We start from the raw sequence: 17,524 nt of genomic DNA on the forward strand, positions 1-17,524 counted from the left end.
CGTTATAGCCCTGCATTTTCCAATGCCTATCTCTTTGCAAAAGAGAGATATCGGCAAGGAAAAGCTGCATTGTACTTTTGCATTTTTCTCCCAAACGAAAGACACTAGAATGAAAATTTTAAAGCCTCCTGTTAGTGCTTCATCTACAAGTTATAGCCCTGAATTTTCCAATGCCTAGCTCTTTGCAAAAGAGAGATATTGGCAAGGAAAAGCTGTATTGTACCTTTGCATTTTTCTCCCAAACGAAAGACACTAGAATGAAAATGTTAAAGCCTACTGTTAGTGCTTCATCTACACGTTATAGCCCTGAATTTTCCAATGCCTAGCTCTTTGCAAAAGAGAGATATCGGCAAGGAAAAGCTGTATTGTACCTTTGCATTTTTCTCCCAAACGAAAGACACTAGAATGAAAATTTTAAAGCCTCCTGTTAGTGCTTCATCTACACGTTATAGCCCTGAATTTTCCAATGCCTATCTCTTTGCAAAAGAGAGATATCGGCAAGGAAAAGCTGTATTGTACCTTTGCTTTTTTCTCCCAAACGAAAGACACTAGAATGAAAATTTTAAAGCCTCCTATTAGTGCTTCATCTACACGTTATAGCCCTGAATTTTCCAATGCCTATCTCTTTGCAAAAGAGAGATATCGGCAAGGAAAAGCTGCATTGTACTTTTGCATTTTTCTCCCAAACGAAAGACACTAGAATGAAAATTTTAAAGCCTCCTGTTAGTGCTTCATCTACACGTTATAGCCCTGAATTTTCCAATGCCTAGCTCTTTGCAAAAGAGAGATATTGGCAAGGAAAAGCTGTATTGTACCTTTGCATTTTTCTCCCAAACGAAAGACACTAGAATGAAAATTTAAAAGCCTCCTGTTAGTGCTTCATCTACACGTTATAGCCCTGAATTTTCCAATGCCTATCTCTTTGCAAAAGAGAGATATCGGCAAGGAAATGCTGTATTGTACCTTTGCATTTTTCTCCCAAACGAAAGACACTAGAATGAACATTTTAAAGCCTCCTGTTAGTGCTTCATCTACACGTTATAGCCCTGCATTTTCCAATGCCTATCTCTTTGCAAAAGAGAGATATCGGCAAGGAAAAGCTGCATTGTACTTTTGCATTTTTCTCCCAAACGAAAGACACTAGAATGAAAATTTTAAAGCCTCCTGTTAGTGCTTCATCTACACGTTATTGCCCTGAATTTTCCAATGCCTAGCTCTTTGCAAAAGAGAGATATTGGCAAGGAAAAGCTGTATTGTACCTTTGCATTTTTCTCCCAAACGAAAGACACTAGAATGAAAATTTTAAAGCCTCCTGTTAGTGCTTCATCTACACGTTATAGCCCTGAATTTTCCAATGCCTATCTCTTTGCAAAAGAGAGATATCGGCAAGGAAAAACTGTATTGTACCTTTGCATTTTTCTCCCAAACGAAAGACACTAAAATGAAAATTTTAAAGCCTCCTGTTAGTGCTTCATCTACACGTTATAGCCCTGAATTTTCCAATGCCTATCTCTTTGCAAAAGAGAGATATCGGCAAGGAAAAGCTGTATTGTACCTTTGCATTTTTCTCCCAAACGAAGGACACTAGAATGAAAATTTAAAAGCCTCCTGTTAGTGCTTCATCTACACGGTATAGCCCTGAATTTTCCAATGCCTATCTCTTTGCAAAAGAGAGATATCGGCAAGGAAAAGCTGTATTGTACCTTTGCATTTTTCTCCCAAACGAAAGACACTAGAATGAAAATTTTAAAGCCTCCTGTTAGTGCTTCATCTACACGTTATAGCCCTGAATTTTCCAATGCCTAGCTCTTTGCAAAAGAGAGATATTGTGCTTCCTAGCTGTTTTTTATAAAATCACTTAATTAAATCTAACTCTGATTACGTCAGAGAAGGCCAGGTACCCTACACCATAAGAGGGGGTTTGAAATTTTGACTTGTCTACTTAAAGATCACCAAAATCTGATGACAAGGTCAATTACATCCCTGGGTGGGATTGAACCTCCAACCTTTTGGTTAATAGCCCATGTAAGTGCAAGAAATCCTGAAGCACTCACTCATCATGGGAAAGTACCAATGTGTATCTTGATTATTGACTTTTTAAAGTTTTTCTAGGAAACGTTCTAGATGAATGATTATTAGCCTTTGTCAGTATTGACTTTTGCAAGGTGTCTCTGTGGCGCAATCAGTTAGTGTGTAAGGCTATTAACCAAAAGGTTGGTGGTTCAATCCCACCCAGGGACTTAATTGACCTTGTTATCAGATTTTGGTGATCTTTAAGTAGACAAGTCAAAATTTCAAACCCACTGTTATGGTGTAGGGTACCTGGCCTTCTCTGATGTTTAGATTTGATTCAGTGATTTTATAAAAACAGCTAGGAAGCACAATTTAGCAGTGGGTTGCAGAGAAAAAGAAATATGCTGGCAGAAAAATCCAATTGAGTGATTAAACAGCTCTTCATTTTCTGGCTTTATTTTTATACTAACAAATTTGTTCTCTGAAAAGTGTCCACAAAGCCAAGTCTCTGATTAACACCTTTGTAGGGATGGTTTTTCACCTATTACTAAATTAAACTTGCTTCATTGGAAAGGCAGCAAGATGCATCCTCATTTCAATGTCTACTGAAATAATACAGGTTGACACCAGGAAACATTAACGCCACTGCATCCTTGCTGCTTTCGCATGTGGAAGTCTGTTTAATGTGAAAACAAGGTGATATCTAATTAGCACACAGGTAAGGAATTAAGAAAATCTTTATTTAAGGGTGAAGATGTTTCTCACAAAATCGTTGCCCCAATGCATCATTGAAATTCAAGCTGGAAAGATGATTTTAATATATCACTTGTACATTTTGCATTGCTCTTCTGGTGACAATGTAGTTTGTTTTGTCAATTACCATTTTAATAATCGGGTAAAGAAAATTAATTGGATTTTTGAAAGAAAACAATACTGTCAATATACTATTAAAACAAATTAAAATGGTAAAAGTTATTGTACTTTAAGTAAAAATAAAAGAGCAAAAATATCAATCCCAGTTTTTGATTACTTTAATTAACAAAAAAAAATGCACATAGCAGAGGATAGTTTCGACCAATCAACCTCTGGGTTATGGGCCCAGCATGCTTCCATTGCACTACTCTGCTGCTCATGGAAGTGTAAGAGATCCTGAAGACTAAATTGATTAAAGGCCTAAAAGTACTGGACTATAAGGAAAGACTTACTAGGCTGAATATTTATACACTAGAAAAGAGGTGCCTAAGAGGAGATATTATTAATATCTTCAAATATGTAAAGATACATAACAAAGAGTTATCAGAGGAATTATTTATTAAACGAACACGTGGTCACTCGCTGCGACTGGAGGAAAGTTCAGAACGCAATGGAGGAAAGGTTTCTTCACTGTTAGGGCAATCAGGATGTGGAATTCCCTGCCAGGGAAGGTGGTAATGGCGGACTCTGTAATTGGATTTAAAAAAGGAATGGATACATTTCTGAATGAAAAAGCTATCCAAGGTTATAATACTTAAAATATCAACATGGTTAATTCGGGGGTAACATGAGTTATAGTAGCTAACTAGTCATAAAACATTATTCAGCAAGTATGTAGAATCATCACAACTTAAAACAGGTTGAACACGATGGGCAATTTGCCTCTATTCAACCTCAAAAACTATGTTACTATATTACTATGTTATTGTAGTATACAGAACACCACAATGCAATGAGCAGTGATAGTGAGCACTGATGAGGATACTAGAACTGACACTGAGCAGCAAGATGCAGCACTGGACTATTAGTAATGTACTGTAGTATGCTGAGCACCACAATGCAGCACAAGACAATGAGCAGTGATACTGAGCACTGATGAGGATACTACTGAGAACTGACACTGAGCAGGAGAGACACACTACTAGTATTACTGAGCAGCAATAAGTAACCACTGATACTGAGCACTGATATTGAGATTTCCACTGAGAGAACATAGCCACGTCCTCTCCGCTCTCTCTTCAATGCACGAGTAAAAATGGCAGCAACGCGCAGCTCTTTATATGGAATCCGAATCTCGCGAGAATCCGACAGCGGGATGATGACATTTTCCCTTGTTCAGGTTTTCCGAGTCAGGCGGGAACAACCGAGCCTGCCTCGGACCAGTGTAAACAATGTGGAGTTCGTGGGGAATTCGGTTCTCGGAGAACCGAACCCGCTCCTCTCTACCTTATACCCATCAATTTTTTTATTTTCAATCTAAGCCCCTGCAGTTTTCTGTAAGCATCTGCTTCGCTATGATGATCAACAAGTCACAAGGGCAAACACTCAGGGTTTGAGGCGTAGATCTTAGGACCAGCTGCTACAAGCATGGCAGAGGTGTCACTATCACTGGTGACACCCAGAGAGGTGGCGAGGGAGATTGTAATGCAGTGCGCGCAGATAAGCAGCGCAATGGTAAAAAGGAGGCATGGTTTCATAGGTAGGGGCGTGGCCTGGTGGCCTGAATCTACATTTTGTTGCTCCGGGTGTCCCGGGGGTTGGGGGCTGCACCCGGGGACTAGTGTGTGAGCGGTGCTGGCTCCTGCACAGTGACAGGGCATGGCCACCCAGCATGACGCCTCCCTTCTTGACCATGCTGTAATTGCAGTCGCACTGCAGTTCAGCGTGATCATAAAAAATGGTGTAGGCTCCTGCTGGTGCAGACTGTATGTGCGCGCAGGAAGCCGCCACCATTTTTGTGATCACAGCGGCTGAATGTGATGTCATACAGCCGCTGTGACCACGCCCCCTGTGTCTCCTCCGTTGCAGACCCCATTTTGAAGCCTTGCCCCCGCACCGCTCCATCCCTGACTTGGAAATGGAGTGTTGCTGACCCACCTCTCCCCCCCTTCCCCGCCCCGATTGACAGGCAGAGGCGATCACATTCTCTGCGGGGTGCCGCAGAAAATGCAGGCACATGCGTATGCTCTTAGCAATTTTTGCAGTTGGATCGCTTATTGCGATTGCAATCCAACCTGAATCAGGCCCTATTACCTATCACAATGCGCTGCGGGCAGTACAAAATTGGGTTAATATAGGAGAAAAAACCCCAGACCTGTGCTCCTTAACTGTACCTGGTGGCTAGTGGAGCGGCTGCCCAGTAATCAGTGTCCACCGCAGTGTGCACACGGCCCACCCCCTACGGCCTCGCTCCCCTTCATCAGCGGCCTCGTGATCCGGAAGGGTGGTGTGTGTGTGACTGACCTTAGGATGAAACCGGAGCCTCCGCTGCAGTGACCCAGCAACCAGGGCACGGGAGTATACAGCGCCGCTGGGAGTGATGAAGCTGCAGTAAAGATGTCTATTAGACCTAGCCTGCTGCAGCCCTTGTAGATTCTCATAAAACAAGTTCTTCTTTTCTTGTCAAAATTAATAGCTAAGAATAGGCTGCCTGAGGCAGGCCCCTGTTAATTGGCCTGCTACTGAAGGCACCAACTACAAACTGAGCTCCCTGTTCATGGAAGCGGGGTTATAGAGGAGAATGCACTGAGCTTCTTGGGAACAGTCAAAAGCTTTGAGCCGGTTGGTGCCTCAGATCAAGATCCTACTCTACACCCCAATGTGAATCCTTGTGGAGTCCAGTGTACCCCACAGAAGAAATTAATGTGTCACACCCATTGGCAGCAACCTTAGAATAGCTGCTGACGGGCACAATTGAGAAAGGAAGGGGGGGGGGGGACATTTGAATCCAGCACATAGATGCAATTCAAATATGTAATTTGTACCTTCCTATTTTAAAATATAATGGATGAACCTCACCCTGTGAGAACAATCTTCATGATCAAGAGATCTAATATGTAAAATAAGTATGAGTTGGGATAGGGCTGGGGAGGGTGGCAGCTCGGGCAGCCCCTCCCCCGTCAAGTTAAGGAGATTCAACTGAGGAAGCACAAGGGAACTCTCGTCTGGGGACAACAACTGCAGGGAGACCACATCTTTTCAGATGAACATGGGAGGGCGGAAGGCTGCCTAATACTGAAGCACCATCAAATATCAAACCATATCCAACAACTAGTACAAGCATTCCTGGGGGAAGGTCTGCAGCAGACGGATTTGCATACGGTGATGTCATCCAAGCAGTGGGCCAAAGTTGGCTGGAACCCTCATCTGCATATAAAAAGAGAAAAGGGGCATGCAGGGCATGGCGGCCTTTTGCAGTGCTTGGATGACCCCTAGTTCGCATTAAACACCCCCACCATCCTTTGGTGTGGGGCTCATGTTGGCCATGCCCCATCCCCTGAAGCATTCATGCTGATTTCTTGCAGCAGCTGGGCACTGTAACAGCTCCAGAGCTGCTCTGTAAGGCAAGTAAAAGGGTGTGGGCCCTGCAGCACCACCTGTAGTTCGCATTGTGCGTTGGAAGGCACAAAGTAAGCAGACGGGAGGAGAAGTCAGGATAGTACACAAGGGCATCCTTTTCTCTTAGTCCGTAGAGGATGCTGGGGTCACATTAAGAACCATGGGGTATAGACGGGATCCGCAAGAGACATGGGCACTTTAAGACTTTCAAAGGGTGTGAACTGGCTCCTCCCTCTATGCCCCTCCTCCAGACTCCAGTTATAGGAACTGTGCCCAGGGAGACGGACATTTCGAGGAAAGGATTTATTGTTAAACTAAGGTGAGCATCTTACCAGCTCACACCTTAAGCATGCCGCAGAACGTGGCATTCAACAGAACACAAGCCAACGGCATGAACAATTGCAGCAAAAAGCTGACCAGAACCGTAACACAACATGTGTATAACCACAAGTAATAACTGCAGACACAGTATGGACTGGGACGGGTGCCCAGCATCCTCTACGTACTAAGAGAAAAGGATTTACCGGTAGGTATTAAAATCCTATTTTCTCATACGACCTAGAGGATGCTGGGGTCACATTAAGAACCATGGGGTTATACCAAAGCTCTTGAACGGGTGGGAGAGTGCGTACGACTCTGCAGCACCGAATGACCCAACTTGAGGTTATCATCAGCCAAGGTATCAAACTTGTAAAACTTAGCAAAAGTGTTTACTAAATAGCTGCTCGGCAAAGTTGCAATGCCGAGACTCCCCGACCAGCTGCCCAGGATGAACCCACCTTTCTAGTAGAATGGGTCTTCACCTAATTCAGTAACGGCAATCCTGCCGTGGAATGAGCATGCTGAATCTTACCACAGATCCAGCGCATAATGGTCTGCATGGAAGCAGGACACCCAATCATGTTGGGAGCATACAGGACAAACAGAGCCTCTGTTTTCCTAATCTGAACCGTTCTGGTGACATAAATTTTCAAAGTTCTGACCACAGCCAGAGACTTTGACTCAACGAAGGTGTCAGTGGCCAAAGGCACCATGTGGAAAGATGAACCACCTTCGGCAGAAATTGTTGACGTGTCCTCAATTCTGCTCTATCTTCATGAAAGATCAAATAAAGGCTCTTGTGATACTGCATGGTTTGTACTGTTTTCCATGTGCTCCCAGATCTTTCAAGCAAGTAGCATGGTCAAGAAAGTTCTGTTTGAAAAGAAACAAACATTTACTGTCATTGTTATGCAAATAAACTTACATTAAAGCTAACAAGAAAGCACACTCGTTCTGTCTTTAAACTGATAAAAGAAACCCCAATAATATGGGGCATGCAAAAATTGAGATAAAACTCAGTTTTGCTCCTCTCCACGGAAATCTTTAATAAAAGGCGAAATATTTGTTAGTTCTGAAGAGAAACCAGAGCATGACCAAGATTCCACCTGTCGCCTGAGTGCCATGCCAGCAGTTCTCATTCAGCTCAAAGTGAGCACCCAATTTGAATGAAAGAAAGCAGATTTCTCACCAGGCTTCCCCTTGCTATAAACATGGTTTGTACTCTTTTCCATGTGCTCCCAGATCTTTCAAACAATTAGTGTGGTCAAGAAAGTTCTGTTTGAAAAGAAACAAACATTTACTGTCATTTCTATGCAAATGAGCTTACATTAAAGCACACTCGTTCTATCTTTAAACCAATAAAATAAAACCCCAATAAGATGGGGCATGCAAAAATTGAGATAAAACTCAGTTTTGCTCCTCTCCACGGAAATCTTTAGTAAAAGGCGAAAGATTTGTTCGTTCTGAAGAGAAACCACAGCATGACCAAGATTCTACCTGTCGCCTGAGTGCCATGCCAGCAGTCCTCATTCAGCTCAAAGTGAGCACCCAATTTGAAAGAAAGAAAGCAGATTTCTCACCAGGCTTCCCCTTGCTATAAACATGGTTTGTACTCTTTTCCATGTGCTCCCAGATCTTTCAAGCAATTAGTATAGTCAAGAAAGTTCTGTTTGAAAAGAAACAAACATTTACTGTCATTTCTACGCAAATGAGCTTACATTAAAGCACACTCGTTCTATCTTTAAACTGATAAAAGAAACCCCAATAAGACGGGGCATGCAAAAATTGAGATAAAACTCAGTTTTGCTCCTCTCCATGGAAATCTTTAGTAAAAGGCGAAAGATTTGTTCGTTCTGAAGAGAAACCAGAGCATGACCAAGATTCCACCTGTCGCCTGAGTGCCGTGCCAGCAGTCCTCATTCAGCTCAAAGTGAGCACCCAATTTGAAAGAAAGAAAGCAGATTTCTCACCAGGCTTCCCCTTGCTATAAGCATGGTTTGTACTCTTTTCCATGTGCTCCCAGATCTTTCAAGCAATTAGTATGGTCAAGAAAGTTCTGCTTGAAAAGAAACAGACATTTATTGTCATTGTTATGCAAATAAACTTACATTAAAGCTAACAAGAAAGCACACTCGTTCTGTCTTTAATCCGATAAAAGAAACCCCAATAATATGGGGCATGCAAAAATTGAGATAAAACTCAGTTTTGCTCCTCTCCACGGAAATCTTTAGTAAAAGGCGAAAGATTTGTTCGTTCTGAAGAGAAACCAGAGCATGACCAAGATTCCACCTGTCGCCTGAGTGCCGTGCCAGCAGTCCTTATTCAGATCAAAGTGAGCGCCCAATTTGAAAGAAAGCAGATTTCTCACCTGTCTTCTCCTTGCTATAAGCATGGTTTGTACTGTATTCCATGTGCTCCCAGATCTTTCAAGCAAGTAGCATGGTCAAGAAAGTTCTGTTTGAAAAGAAACAAACATTTACTGTCATTTCTATGCAAATGAGCTTACATTAAAGCACACTCATTCTATCTTTAAACCGATAAAAGAAACCCCAAAAAGATGGGGCATGCAAAAATTGAGATAAAACTCGGTTTTGCTCCTCTCCACGGAAATCTTTAGTAAAAGGCGAAAGATTTGTTCGTTCTGAAGAGAAACCAGAGCATGACCAAGATTTTTATCTGAAAATATGTGTTCTCCCTGCAGTTGTTGTCCCCAGATGAGAGTTCCCTTGTGCTGCCTCAGTTGAATCTCCTTTACTTGACAGGGGGATGCTCGAGCAGCAACCCTCCCCAGCTCTAGCCCAACTCCTACTTACCTGCCAGGTGAGATACTATGATCATGAAGGTGCTTCTCCCAGGGCAAGGCTCACCCATTGCACTCTGGGTGTGCTGCTTCTGCGATTTCCCCAAATGTGGGAAACTTGACTGCATAATTTGTGTTTCCCCTGGTCGGCTCTCGTATAATTCAGATCTCTTTGTCTCAGGTCTCTCTCCAGCCTAGTTTGCTGTCTGTTTCTACTTCTCTTTTCTTGAGCCGCTCCCTTCTATGCCCTTGCGCACTATCCTGACTTCTCCCGTCTGCTTACTTCGTGCCTTCCAACGCACAATGCAAACTACAGGTAGTGCTGCAGGACCCACACCCTTTTACTTGCCTTACAGAGCGTCTCTGGAGCAGTTACAGTGCCCAGCTGCTGCAAGAAATCAGCTTGAATGCTTCAGGGGCTGGGGAATAGCCAACATGAGCCCCACACCGAAGGAGGGTGGAGGTGTGTAATGCGAACTAGGGGTCATCCAAGCGCCGCAAAAGGCCGCCATGCCCTGCACGCCCCTTGTCTCTTTTCATATGCAGACGAGGGTTGAAGCCAACTTTGACCCACTGTTTGGATGACATCACCATATGCAAATCCATCTGCTGCAGGCCTTCCCCCAGGAATGCTTGCACTAGTTGTTGCATTTGGTTTGTTGTTTGGGGGTGCTTCAGTATTAGGCAGCCTTCTGCCCTCCCATGTTCATCTGAAAATATGTGTTCTCCCTGCAGTTGTTGTCCCCAGATGAGAGTTCCCTTGTGCTGCCTCAGTTGAATCTCCTTTACTTGACAGAGATGTGCCTGAGCAGCGGCCCTCCCCAGCCCTATCCCAAATCATACTTATTTTGCATAGGCGATACCATGGTCATGAAGATTGTTCTCCCAGGGTGAGGTTCATTCATTGCATTCTGGGTATGCTGACCCCTGTGATTTCCCCAAATGTGGGAAACTCGACTGCATTATTTGTGGTAGTGGGGGACTGTGTTTGTGCTTTCCTCTGGTCAGCTCTGGTAAAAATCAGATTTCTTTATCTCAGATCTTCCTCTAGCCTTGTTCTTCTTTCGAGAGTTCCCTTGTGCTGCCTCAGTTGGATCTCTTTCACTTGACAGGGGGGTGCCCGAGCAGCGACCCTCCCCAGCTCTAGCCCAACTCCTACTTACCTGCCAGGTGAGATACTATGATCATGAAGGTGCTTCTCCCAGGGCAAGGCTCACCCATTGCACTCTAGTTGTGCTGCCCCTGTGATTTCCCCAAATGTGGGAAACTTGACTGCATAATTTGTGTTTCCCTTGGTCGGCTCTCGTATAATTCAGATCTCTTTGTCTCAGGTCTCTCTCCAGCCTAGTTTGCTGTCTGTTTCCACTTCTCTTTTCTTGAGCCGCTCCCTTCTATGCCCTTGCGCACTATCCTGACTTCTCCCGTCTGCTTACTTCGTGCCTTCCAACGCACAATGCAAACTACAGGTAGTGCTGCAGTGCCCAAACCCTTTTACTTGCCTTACAGAGCAGCTCTGGAGCAGTTACAGTGCCCAGCTGCTGCAAGAAATCAGCTTGAATGCTTCAGGGGCTGGGGCATAGCCAACATGAGCCCCACACCGAAGGAGGGTGGAGGTGTGTAATGCGAACTAGGGGTCATCCAAGCGCCGCAAAAGGCCGCCATGCCCTGCACGCCCCTTTTCTCTTTTCATATGCAGACGAGGGTTGAAGCCAACTTTGACCCACTGCTTGGATGGCATCACCATATGCAAATCCATCTGCTGCAGGCCTTCCCCCAGGAATGCTTGCACTAGTTGTTGCATTTGGTTTGTTGTTTGGGGGTGCTTCAGTATTAGGCAGCCTTCTGCCCTCCCATGTTCATCTGAAAATATGTGTTCTCCCTGCAGTTGTTGTCCCCAGATGAGAGTTCCCTTGTGCTGCCTCAGTTGAATCTCCTTTACTTGACAGAGATGTGCCTGAGCAGCGGCCCTCCCCAGCCCTATCCCAAATCATACTTATTTTGCATAGGAGAGACCATGGTCTTGAAGATTGTTCTCCCAGGGTGAGGTTCATTCATTGCATTCTGGGTATGCTGACCCATGTGATTTCCCCAAATGTGGGAAACTCAACTGCATTATTTGTGGTAGTGGGGGACTGTGTTTGTGCTTTCCTCTGGTCAGCTCTAGTAAAAGTCAGATTTCTTTGTTTCAGTTCTTCCTCTAGCCTTGTTCTTCTTTCGAGAGTTCCCTTGTGCTGCCTCAGTGTGTATGGTTATTAATCAAAAGGTTGGTGGTTCAATCCCACTAAGGGACGTAATTGACCTTGTTATCAGATTTTGGTGATATTTAAGTAGACAAGTCAAAATTTCAAACCCCCTGTTATGGTGTAGGGTACCTGGCCTTCTCTGATGTAATCAGAGTTAGATTTGATTCAGTGATTTTATAAAAACAGCTAGGAAGCACAATTTAGCAGTGGGTTGCAGAGAAAAAGAAATATGCTGGCAAAAAAATCCAATTGAGTGATTAAACAGCTCTTCATTTTCTGGCTTTATTTTTATGCTAACAAATTTGTTCTCTGAAAAGTGTCCACAAAGCCAAGTCTCTGATTAACACCTTTGTAGGGATGGTTTTTCACCTATTACTAAATTAAACTTGCTTCATTGGAAAGGCAGCAAGATGCATCCTCATTTCAATGTCTACTGAAATAATACAGGTTGACACCAGGAAACATTAACGCCACTGCATCCTTGCTGCTTTCGCATGTGGAAGTCTGTTTAATGTGAAAACAAGGTGATATCTAATTAGCACACAGGTAAGGAATTAAGAAAATCTTTATTTAAGGGTGAAGGTGTTTCTCACAAAATCGTTGCCCCAATGCATCATTGAAATTCAAGCTGGAAAGATGATTTTAATATATCACTTGTACATTTTGTATTGCTCTTCTGGTGACAATGTAGTTTGTTTTTGTCAATTACCATTTTAATAATAGGGTAAAGAAAATTAAGTGGATTTTTGAAAGAAAACAATACTGTCAATATACTATTAAAACAAATTAAAATGGTAAAAGTTAGTGTACTTTAAGTAAAAATAAAAGAGCAAAAATATCAATCCCAGTTTTGGATTACTTTAATTAACAAAAAAAATGCATATAGCAGAGGATAGTTTCAATCTGCCTACCTCTGGGTTATGGGCCCAGCATTTTTCCATTGCAGTACTCTGCTGCACATGTAAGTGCAAGAGATCCTGAAGCACTCACTCATCATGGGAAAGTACCAATGTGTTTCTTCGTTGGTTGATGGAAGAAACATCTTACAAAAACTCTCCAGATTATTGACTTTTTAAAGTTTTTCTAGGAAACGTTCTAGATGAATGCTTATTAGCCTTTGTCAGTACGTACGTTTGTAAAGTGTCTCTGTGGCGCAATCTGTTAGTGTGTTTGGTTATTAAGCAAAGGGTTGGTGGTTCAATCCCACCCAGGGATGTAATTGACCTTGTTATCAGATTTTGGTGATCTTTAAGTAGACAAGTCAAAATTTCAAACCCCCTTCTTATGGTGTAGGGTACCTGGCCTACTCTGATGTAATCAGAGTTAGATTTGAATCAGTGATTTTATAAAAAAAAACAGCTAGGAAGCACAATTTAGCAGTGGGTTGCAGAGAAAAAGAAATATGCTGGCAGAAAAATCCAATTGAGTGATTAAACAGCTCTTCATTTTCTGGCTTTATTTTTATGCTAACAAATTTGTTCTCTGAAAAGTGTCCACAAAGCTAAGTCTCTGATTAACACCTTTGTAGGGATGGTTTTTCACCTATTACTAAATTAAACTTGCTTCATTGGAAAGGCAGCAAGATGCATCCTCATTTCAATGTCTACTGAAATAATACAGGTTGACACCAGGAAACATTAACGCCACTGCATCCTTGCTGCTTTCGCATGTGGAAGTCTGTTTAATGTGAAAACAAGGTGATATCTAATTAGCACACAGGTAAGGAATTAAGAAAATCTTTATTTAAGGGTGAAGATGTTTCTCACAAAATCGTTGCCCCAATGCATCATTGAAATTCAAGCTGGAAAGATGATTTTAATATATCACTTGTACATTTTGTATTGCTCTTCTGGTGACAATGTAGTTTGTTTTTGTCAATTACCATTTTAATAATCGGGTAAAGAAAATTAATTGGATTTTTGAAAGAAAACAATACTGTCAATATACTATTAAAACAAATTAAAATGGTAAAAGTTATTGTACTTTAAGTAAAAATAAAAGAGCAAAAATATCAATCCCAGTTTTGGATTACTTTAATTAACAAAAAAAAAATGCATATAGCAGAGGATAGTTTCAATCTGCCTACCTCTGGGTTATGGACCCAGCATGCTTCCATTACAGTACTCTGCTGCACATGTAAGTGCAAGAGGTCCTGAAGCACTCACTTATCATGGGAAAGTACCAATGTGTTTCTTCATTGGTTGATGGAAGAAACATCTTACAAAAACTCTCCACATTATTGACTTTTTAAAATGTTTCTAGGAAACGTTCTAGATGAATGCTTATTAGCCTTTGTCAGTATGTACTTTTGCAAAGTGTCGCTGTGGCGCAATCAGTTAGTGTGTATGGTTATTAACCAAAAGGTTGGTGGTTCAATCCCACCCAGGGACGTAATTGACCTTGTTATCAGATTTTGGTGATCTTTAAGTAGACAAGTCAAAATTTCAAACCCCCTGTTATGGTGTAGGGTACCTGGCCTTCTCTGATGTAATCAGAGTTAGATTTGATTCAGTGATTTTATAAAAACAGCTAGGAAGCACAATTTAGCAGTGGGTTGCAGAGAAAAAGAAATATGCTGGCAAAAAAATCCAATTGAGTGATTAAACAGCTCTTCATTTTCTGGCTTTATTTTTATGCTAACAAATTTGTTCTCTGAAAAGTGTCCACAAAGCCAAGTCTCTGATTAACACCTTTGTAGGGATGGTTTTTCACCTATTACTAAATTAAACTTGCTTCATTGGAAAGGCAGCAAGATGCATCCTCATTTCAATGTCTACTGAAATAATACAGGTTGACACCAGGAAACATTAACGCCACTGCATCCTTGCTGCTTTCGCATGTGGAAGTCTGTTTAATGTGAAAACAAGGTGATATCTAATTAGCACACAGGTAAGGAATTAAGAAAATCTTTATTTAAGGGTGAAGGTGTTTCTCACAAAATCGTTGCCCCAATGCATCATTGAAATTCAAGCTGGAAAGATGATTTTAATATATCACTTGTACATTTTGTATTGCTCTTCTGGTGACAATGTAGTTTGTTTGTGTCAATTACCATTTTAATAATAGGGTAAAGAAAATTAAGTGGATTTTTGAAAGAAAACAATACTGTCAATATACTATTAAAACAAATTAAAATGGTAAAAGTTAGTGTACTTTAAGTAAAAATAAAAGAGCAAAAATATCAATCCCAGTTTTGGATTACTTTAATTAACAAAAAAAATGCATATAGCAGAGGATAGTTTCAATCTGCCTACCTCTGGGTTATGGGCCCAGCATTTTTCCATTGCAGTACTCTGCTGCACATGTAAGTGCAAGAGATCCTGAAGCACTCACTCATCATGGGAAAGTACCAATGTGTTTCTTCGTTGGTTGATGGAAGAAACATCTTACAAAAACTCTCCAGATTATTGACTTTTTAAAGTTTTTCTAGGAAACGTTCTAGATGAATGCTTATTAGCCTTTGTCAGTACGTACGTTTGTAAAGTGTCTCTGTGGCGCAATCTGTTAGTGTGTTTGGTTATTAATCAAAGGGTTGGTGGTTCAATCCCACCCAGGGATGTAATTGACCTTGTTATCAGATTTTGGTGATCTTTAAGTAGACAAGTCAAAATTTCAAACCCCCTTCTTATGGTGTAGGGTACCTGGCCTACTCTGATGTAATCAGAGTTAGATTTGAATCAGTGATTTTATAAAAAAAAACAGCTAGGAAGCACAATTTAGCAGTGGGTTGCAGAGAAAAAGAAATATGCTGGCAGAAAAATCCAATTGAGTGATTAAACAGCTCTTCATTTTCTGGCTTTATTTTTATGCTAACAAATTTGTTCTCTGAAAAGTGTCCACAAAGCTAAGTCTCTGATTAACACCTTTGTAGGGATGGTTTTTCACCTATTACTAAATTAAACTTGCTTCATTGGAAAGGCAGCAAGATGCATCCTCATTTCAATGTCTACTGAAATAATACAGGTTGACACCAGGAAACATTAACGCCACTGCATCCTTGCTGCTTTCGCATGTGGAAGTCTGTTTAATGTGAAAACAAGGTGATATCTAATTAGCACACAGGTAAGGAATTAAGAAAATCTTTATTTAAGGGTGAAGATGTTTCTCACAAAATCGTTGCCCCAATGCATCATTGAAATTCAAGCTGGAAAGATGATTTTAATATATCACTTGTACATTTTGTATTGCTCTTCTGGTGACAATGTAGTTTGTTTTTGTCAATTACCATTTTAATAATCGGGTAAAGAAAATTAATTGGATTTTTGAAAGAAAACAATACTGTCAATATACTATTAAAACAAATTAAAATGGTAAAAGTTATTGTACTTTAAGTAAAAATAAAAGAGCAAAAATATCAATCCCAGTTTTGGATTACTTTAATTAACAAAAAAAAAATGCATATAGCAGAGGATAGTTTCAATCTGCCTACCTCTGGGTTATGGACCCAGCATGCTTCCATTACAGTACTCTGCTGCACATGTAAGTGCAAGAGGTCCTGAAGCACTCACTTATCATGGGAAAGTACCAATGTGTTTCTTCATTGGTTGATGGAAGAAACATCTTACAAAAACTCTCCACATTATTGACTTTTTAAAATGTTTCTAGGAAACGTTCTAGATGAATGCTTATTAGCCTTTGTCAGTATGTACTTTTGCAAAGTGTCGCTGTGGCGCAATCAGTTAGTGTGTATGGTTATTAACCAAAAGGTTGGTGGTTCAATCCCACCCAGGGACGTAATTGACCTTGTTATCAGATTTTGGTGATCTTTAAGTAGACAAGTCAAAATTTCAAACCCCCTGTTATGGTGTAGGGTACCTGGCCTTCTCTGATGTAATCAGAGTTAGATTTGATTCAGTGATTTTATAAAAACAGCTAGGAAGCACAATTTAGCAGTGGGTTGCAGAGAAAAAGAAATATGCTGGCAAAAAAATCCAATTGAGTGATTAAACAGCTCTTCATTTTCTGGCTTTATTTTTATGCTAACAAATTTGTTCTCTGAAAAGTGTCCACAAAGCCAAGTCTCTGATTAACACCTTTGTAGGGATGGTTTTTCACCTATTACTAAATTAAACTTGCTTCATTGGAAAGGCAGCAAGATGCATCCTCATTTCAATGTCTACTGAAATAATACAGGTTGACACCAGGAAACATTAACGCCACTGCATCCTTGCTGCTTTCGCATGTGGAAGTCTGTTTAATGTGAAAACAAGGTGATATCTAATTAGCACACAGGTAAGGAATTAAGAAAATCTTTATTTAAGGGTGAAGGTGTTTCTCACAAAATCGTTGCCCCAATGCATCATTGAAATTCAAGCTGGAAAGATGATTTTAATATATCACTTGTACATTTTGTATTGCTCTTCTGGTGACAATGTAGTTTGTTTGTGTCAATTACCATTTTAATAATAGGGTAAAGAAAATTAAGTGGATTTTTGAAAGAAAACAATACTGTCAATATACTATTAAAACAAATTAAAATGGTAAAAGTTATTGTACTTTAAGTAAAAATAAAAGAGCAAAAATATCAATCCCAGTTTTGGATTACTTTAATTAACAAAAAAAAATGCATATAGCAGAGGATAGTTTCAATCTGCCTACCTCTGGGTTATGGGCCCAGCATTTTTCCATTGCAGTACTCTGCTGCACATGTAAGTGCAAGAGATCCTGAAGCACTCACTCATCATGGGAAAGTACCAATGTGTTTCTTCGTTGGTTGATGGAAGAAACATCTTACAAAAACTCTCCAGATTATTGACTTTTTAAAGTTTTTCTAGGAAACGTTCTAGATGAATGCTTATTAGCCTTTGTCAGTATGTACGTTTGTAAAGTGTCTCTG

The 17,524-nt window shown here is 41.0% G+C and overlaps 9 non-coding genes across 9 annotated transcripts; 4 read left to right on the plus strand and 5 right to left on the minus strand.

The window, feature by feature from the left end:
• Positions 1-7,621: 7,621 nt before the first annotated feature.
• LOC135033152 (U5 spliceosomal RNA) lies at positions 7,622-7,737 on the minus strand. The gene has a single exon (XR_010228563.1). It is a non-coding gene; the product is annotated as a U5 spliceosomal RNA (small nuclear RNA).
• Positions 7,738-8,012: 275 nt separating this feature from the next.
• On the minus strand, positions 8,013-8,128 carry LOC135033144 (U5 spliceosomal RNA). The gene has a single exon (XR_010228555.1). It is a non-coding gene; the product is annotated as a U5 spliceosomal RNA (small nuclear RNA).
• Positions 8,129-8,402: 274 nt separating this feature from the next.
• On the minus strand, positions 8,403-8,518 carry LOC135033149 (U5 spliceosomal RNA). Its single transcript, XR_010228560.1, has one exon. It is a non-coding gene; the product is annotated as a U5 spliceosomal RNA (small nuclear RNA).
• A 286-nt stretch (positions 8,519-8,804) lies between these two features.
• LOC135033139 (U5 spliceosomal RNA) lies at positions 8,805-8,920 on the minus strand. The gene has a single exon (XR_010228550.1). It is a non-coding gene; the product is annotated as a U5 spliceosomal RNA (small nuclear RNA).
• Positions 8,921-9,190: 270 nt separating this feature from the next.
• On the minus strand, positions 9,191-9,306 carry LOC135033140 (U5 spliceosomal RNA). Its single transcript, XR_010228551.1, has one exon. It is a non-coding gene; the product is annotated as a U5 spliceosomal RNA (small nuclear RNA).
• Positions 9,307-9,450: 144 nt separating this feature from the next.
• On the plus strand, positions 9,451-9,613 carry LOC135033074 (U1 spliceosomal RNA). Its single transcript, XR_010228513.1, has one exon. It is a non-coding gene; the product is annotated as a U1 spliceosomal RNA (small nuclear RNA).
• Positions 9,614-10,284: 671 nt separating this feature from the next.
• Positions 10,285-10,448, plus strand: LOC135032982 (U1 spliceosomal RNA). Its single transcript, XR_010228428.1, has one exon. It is a non-coding gene; the product is annotated as a U1 spliceosomal RNA (small nuclear RNA).
• Positions 10,449-10,600: 152 nt separating this feature from the next.
• LOC135033127 (U1 spliceosomal RNA) lies at positions 10,601-10,763 on the plus strand. Its single transcript, XR_010228548.1, has one exon. It is a non-coding gene; the product is annotated as a U1 spliceosomal RNA (small nuclear RNA).
• A 671-nt stretch (positions 10,764-11,434) lies between these two features.
• Positions 11,435-11,598, plus strand: LOC135032991 (U1 spliceosomal RNA). The gene has a single exon (XR_010228437.1). It is a non-coding gene; the product is annotated as a U1 spliceosomal RNA (small nuclear RNA).
• The last annotated feature ends 5,926 nt before the right edge of the window (positions 11,599-17,524 follow it).

Source organism: Pseudophryne corroboree, unplaced genomic scaffold, assembly GCF_028390025.1.
Source record: "Pseudophryne corroboree isolate aPseCor3 unplaced genomic scaffold, aPseCor3.hap2 scaffold_567, whole genome shotgun sequence".
NCBI classification, from domain to species: domain Eukaryota; kingdom Metazoa; phylum Chordata; class Amphibia; order Anura; family Myobatrachidae; genus Pseudophryne; species Pseudophryne corroboree.